The following is a 6,177-nucleotide window of genomic DNA, read 5'->3' on the forward strand; positions in this document are numbered from 1 at the left end:
AGTGGATAAACAAACTGGCACATCTGTGCAGTGAAATACAGCTCAGCCATAAAAAGGAATGAACGGGAGAAAAAAGGAATGAACCATTAATGCACATGGAAACTTGAATTGATCTCAAAGACATTATTCTGAGAAAAAGCCAGTCTCAAGGTTATATAAAGTATAATTACATTTATACATTCTCAAAAAGCCAAAGCCTTATTGTTGCAGAACAGATGAGTGGTTGCCAGGGGCTGAGGTGGGAGACTGTGTGACTTCAGAGGGGTAGCACTTGGGAGTTTTGGGAGTGGTGGAACTGTTCTGTATCCTGATTGTGGTGGAGCTGAATCTCCACGTGTTAAACTCACAAGAGTTAATTTTACTGTGTGTTAATTTTTAAAAGAAGTTCAGCCAGCAAAGGTATGCAAAAGTCATCCTTTCCTTACAAGATTTGCTTCATTTGTGCCCTTGCTGGTGTTGCATCCAGGTTGCAGCACTCAGAGCGGGCAAGGCAGGGGGCCGAGGAGCGGAGCCACAAGCTGCAGCAGGAGCTCAGCGGGAGGATCGGCACCTCTTCCAGTTGCACGAGCAGTGGTAGGGGCCTTGCAGCAAGCCTAGGCTGGGTTGTGGCTCAGGAGGGACTGGGAAGAATTGGGGGCAGGTAGTATCCTGCTTCAGCATTCATCCTGCAGGTTCAGTATATTCCTAGGGAGCTTCTCTTCGCAGGGCTCCTCACGTGGTCCAACTAGCCTCCAGGAGGTCTGGCCACTCTCAGACCATGGTCCCAGGTTGTAGCCTTTAACATCCTTGACCAGCCCTTTCCAAAAAATCAACTTTGTCAGTGTTGAGCAGAAAGCCACCTTTCACCTAGCCTTTGCTGATGTAAGCTTCATATAATTTTACGCACAGTTCATCGATAGATTTTTTAACAGTCTTACTCTGTCATCCAGGCTGGAGTGCAGTGGTGCAGTCTCTGCGCCTGCAACCTCCGCCTCCCAGGCTCAAACAATTATTGTGCCTCAGCCTCGTGAGTAGCTAGGCCTACAGGTGCAAACCAACACACCCAGCTAATTTTTGTGTTTTTAGTAGCGACAGGCTTTTGCCATGTTGGCCAGGCTGGTTAAAATCTTCTGGCCTCAAGTGATCCACCCATCTCTGCCTCCAAAACTGCTGGGATTACAGGCATCAGCCACTGCCTGGCCTATAGATTTTTTGAGATAGTATAAATGCCAAGCTAAAAGCCTGTTGTCAAGAGAAGAGATAAAGCCATCTTTATTTCCACAAAGAGAGAAGACTCCAGGGGTTCCAGCAGTGCCCCCAGGGCCACTCAGCTGGTACAAGGAAGGAGTCAGGTTCAGACTGAGGCTCACTCCTGGCCTCCCTCCAGGATCCTCCACTGTCAGCCTTGCCACAGGATATAGAAAGCAGAATGAGGCTGGGCGCAGCGGCTCACACTTGTAATTCCAACACTTTGGAAGGCTGAGGCAGGTAGATCATGAGGCATGTGAATCATGAGGTCAGGAGTTTGACACCAGCCTGGCCAACATGGTGAAACCCTGTCTCTACTGTGGTGGCGGGTGCTTGTAATCCCAGCTACTTGGGAGGCTGAAGCAGGAGAATCGCTTGAACCCAGGAGGTGGAGGTTGCTGTGAGCCGAGATCACGCCACTGTACGCCACACTCCAGCCTGGGCAACAGACAACAGAGCACATCTCAAAAAAAAAAAAAAAAAAAAAAAAAAAAAAAAAAAAAAAAAAAAAAAAGGAAAGAAAAAAGAAAAGAAAAGAAAGAAAGCAGAATGAACTGGCCAGCGCAGTGGCTCATGCCTGTAATCCGCATACCTTGGGTAGCCAGGGCGGGAAGATCACTTGAGCCCAGGAGGTTGAGGCTGCAGTGAGCTAAGGTTGTGTCACTGCTCTCCAGCTGGGGTGACAGAGCTAGACCCTGTCTCAAAAAAAAGAACAAATTTTGGACTTCCTTTCTTCAGATCTCTATGTCAGGGGAGATTCTGCCTATGTGGTCCTAAGTGTTCTAGAGCTCTTTCTTCTCTCCTGTGTAAGTGTCCAGTGTGTCCCTGCAGGCTTTTCTCTCCCTGGTTTCTGCTCTTTTTTGTGGAAGGGTAGGTGACCCTGGGGGAGAGGGAAGCCTTGCCAAAGGGTTTAGATGCTCAAGTGCCAATTCTGAGAGTTCTCCATTTCCTGGGCAGTGAATTGGGTTGTGGATCTTCCATGAAAATCTCCCACTGGGACTAACTCAAGTTCATTTTGGGAAAACAGCTCAAGCCTAGAGAAAGAATTGAAATCAGAAAAAGAGCAAAGACAAGCTCTTCAGCGTGAATTACAGCACGAGAAAGACACTTCCTCTCTACTCAGAACAGAGCTACAGCAAGTGGAAGGATTGCAAAAGGTGAGGTGGGCCAGCCTGGGAGAGGAGAGCCTCCAGCAGCCCCAGAAGCCCCTCCCGTGCTCCTGGCAGGCTCCTCTCCCTGCTCCTCTCCCTTTGTGTGGGAGCCAAGCAGCTCCAGGGTGTGGGGAGGCTGTTCCCTGCCTAGGGAGCTCCTGTTTTAGGAGCTTAAGGCAAAGACAAAGCATAAGCCACTAAGCCTGCTGGCCAGCTCAGGTAAAGGTGAGTGCCATGAAGAGAATAAAGCAGAACAGTGTCCTCGGTGGCCTGTGTGCAGAGAGGTCTGGGGAGGGAGCGATCGGTGAGCAGAGGCTCCAGTGAGTGATGCCCTGCAAAGCACTTCTGGGGCAGAGAATGCAGGAGCAGACAGGAGTGTGAGGAGCAAAGGGGAGGCCTCAGGCGGCAGGCAGGAGGGAGCCCTTCATGGGCCCTGTGAGCAGGGGGAGGAACGTGAGTTTTATTCGGAAAATGATGGGAAGTTGGTGGAGGGACAGGATCCATTTCATTCGCGGACAGTCATTGGCTACTGCGTGGAGAGTGGGTGGTAGGCTTGCAGGAGAGGAAGCTGGGAGGAACCAGTAAACATCTTCGACCACATGCCAGTCCTCACCTCAGTCACTCTGCTCAGGGTCAGGTCATCCCTGGGAAGCAGACTGACGCGCCCTCCACTTCCTCAACTGCACCTCAGTCCCCTGGAACACCCTCTCACTTAGAGGCATGGCCTGGATGCTGTGGGCTTCAGAGGGCGAGAGAAGTAGGGTCCAGCAGGCCTTCACTGTCTGGCTGTGGAGCTAGACCTCCCAGGAAACTCCGAGGCAGTGTGAAACATTTGCTGTAATATAAAATCATCGGCTGTCTTTCCAGAGGGAAGAAGGCTCTGTGATCCTGGACAGAGCTGACTGCAGCCTGGGTCACTATGGAGGGGGTCCTCCCTTGTGGGGATGGGGTGCCCTCTTGTCAGGCCCCTGCATTGCTGGGTGCAGTGCAACTGAGCCCAAACTGGGCTTCTCTCAGCACCTTCCCAGGAGGGGCCTACAGGGCTGCGGTGACTTCTGGACCTGGATTTTGTTGCATTGAACATGGTAATGGACACCACTGCACAAGTCGAGTGAGTCAGGAAAGACCCTTTTGATTTCTAGTGGAAAGTGCCTGGAGTTGTTGGGGATAGGGAGAGCTTCCTCAAGAGCCAGGTCAGGCTTGGAGAGTGAAAGGGAGGAAGGGGAGGGCAGAAGAGGACTTTCAGAAAGTTCTGCCTCATCCCGGGGCATACCTCCTTTATTCTGCTTCAGAATGCTTCAGTCAAAAGATTCGAATTACACAATTACAGCCTGCCCCAACAATAGGGACAGAACAATGTCTAATATCGCCGGTGAAGCCCCAGCGTGCCTCACGAGCGTGTGCACAGAAGCAGAAGCTGCGGCACGGGGTGTGCAGGGAGCCACCCACTGCTCAGGCCTAAGCTCCATCGTTGCTCTCCATGGTCCCAGAAACCCCCGTTACCTTCTGGGTCTCCGTCCTGGACTTACCAGCCTGACTCAAGGTGTCCTGACCCCAGGTGTCAGTGCCATTGTCCCTGGGGATCTCCCTCCCTGCAGGGCTCCTCACATGGTCCAGCCAGCCTCTGGGTGTTCTAGCCATGAAATGAGGCCCAGATCACCGTCTACATCACCCTTGACAAGTGCTTTCCAAAAAAGCAGCTTTTTGAGAGTTGAACAGAAAACCACCTTTCAAACTAGTCTTTGCTGATGCAAGTTTCATATAATTTTGTGTATGGTTTCTCTAGATTTTTTGAGATGTTGATCTGTTTTGTAAACAGTTTTAAAAAGAAGCTCAAACAGGTGACGCCTCATTTGTCCTGTGAGGGTAACTTTTTTTTTTCTTTTTGAGATGGAGTCTTGCTCTGTTGCCCATGCTGGAGTGTAATGGCACAATCTCAGCTCACTGCAACCTTTACCTCCCCAGTTCAAGCAATTGTGCTGCAGCCTCCCAAGTAGCTGGGATTACAGACATGTGCCACCATTCCCTGCTAATTTTTGTATTTTTAGTAGAGGAAGAATTTCACCATGTTGGCCAGACTGATCTCGAATGCCTGACCTCAGGTGATCCACCCACCTCAACCTCCCACAGTGCTAGGATTACAGGCATGAGCCACCATTCCCAGCCAAGGGTATTTTTTTTTTTTTTTTTTTTTTGTGTTGAGATGGAATCTGACGCTGTTGCCCAGGCTGGAATGCAGTGGTATGATCTCAGCTCACCACAATCTCTGCCTACCAGATTCCAGTGATTCTGCTGCCTCAGCCTCCCAAGTAGCTGGGATTACTGGCATATGCCACCATGCCCAGCTAATTTTTTTGCATTTTTAGTAGAAACTGGGTTTCACCATGTTGGCCAGGCTGGTCTTAAACTCCTGACCTCAGGTGATCCACCCTCCTCGGCCTCTCAAAGTGCTGGGATTACAGCCTTGAGCCACTCCCAGCTCCGAGGGTAAATATTTTTAATGTGACTGATGAATGTAGCTATCCTGTCCCAGGTCTCTGTCCCAGCTGCAGCGTTCTGGAGTGCTTCTCTTCCAGCTGCCCAGTGTCAAGAGTAAGCTAGCAAGAAATAATCTTGAAGGGCATTAATATATGACTGTATTTTGCTCTTTTTTTGTTTATTTTGTTTTGTTTTGTTTTGTTTCTGAGATGGAGTCTTGCTCTGTTGCCCAGGCTGAAGTGCAGTAGCAGGATCTTGGCTCACTGCAACCTCCACTTCCCAGGTTCAAGCGATTCTCTTGCCTCAGCCTCCCAAGTAGCTGGAATTACAGGTGCCCGCCATCACTGCCAGCTAATTTGTTTTTGTAGAGACAGGGTTTAACCCTGTTGTTCAGGTTGGCCTTGAACTCCTGACCTTAGGTGATCTGCCCACCTCAGCCTCCCAAAGTGCTGGGAGTACAGGCCATGAGCCACTGTGCCCAGCTGCTTTTTGCTCTTGAAAATGTTCTGATCTGTTTGTTGCTCTGGTTGCTAAATCTTTATTTAAAAAATGCCAGGTGCAGCATCTCATGCCTGTAATCTCAGCACTTTGGGAGGGCGAGGCAGGTGGATCACGAGGTCAGGAGATCGAGATCATCCTGGCAAACATGGTGAAAGCCCTGCCTCTACTAAAAATAACAAAAAATTAGCTGGGCATGGTGGCACATTCCTGTAGTCCTAGCTACTCAGGAGGCTGAGCCAGGAGAATTGCTTGAACCCAGGAGGCGGAGATTGCAGTGAGCCAAGATCGCACCACTGCACTACCAGCCTGGGTAGCAATGCGTGACTCCATCTCAAAAAAAAAAAAAAAATTCCTTGTAATCCTCTGTCCAGCAGTATCTGGTTGGTTTGTTCATTTTAGGAGTTGTGGGAGCTTCAGGACAAGAAGACAGAGCTGCAGAAGATCTGCAAGGGGCAGGAACAAGCCCTCCAGGAAATGGGCCTGAACCTCAGCCAGTAAGAACCCTACTCCTCTCATCTGCCTCTGCAGGCATGCCAGTCTACCCACCACATCCCTCAGGCCCCAAACCTACCTCCTTTTGGCAAAACGAGGGTGTGCTGTTTAGGAGCCCTATCTGCTGTTCACCAATAAGCTTTCAGCAAGCTAAGCCTCAGAGGGACCCAGCACTGATTTCTGCTAACCACATGGGGATGTTAGTCAGCTCTTACAGGTATTGATCGACTTACGACCTATGCAACTTACGACCATTCGACTTTACGACCACAATCGCTAGCCACGACTGCTCCACTGTAGATTTTGGGAAACACTACAACATTTTGGT

General features: G+C 50.0%; 1 long non-coding RNA gene across 1 annotated transcript; it reads left to right on the top strand.

Moving 5' to 3' along the window:
* The first annotated feature begins 1,925 nt into the window (after positions 1-1,925).
* Positions 1,926-5,807, top strand: LOC116544289. The gene is made up of 2 exons (XR_004265874.1): positions 1,926-2,384; positions 5,757-5,807. It is a non-coding gene; the product is annotated as an uncharacterized LOC116544289 (long non-coding RNA).
* Positions 5,808-6,177: the final 370 nt, after the last annotated feature.

This window comes from Sapajus apella, unplaced genomic scaffold, assembly GCF_009761245.1.
Source record: "Sapajus apella isolate SASKATOON/1434 unplaced genomic scaffold, GSC_monkey_1.0 scaffold211, whole genome shotgun sequence".
Taxonomy (NCBI): Eukaryota; Metazoa; Chordata; class Mammalia; order Primates; family Cebidae; genus Sapajus; species Sapajus apella.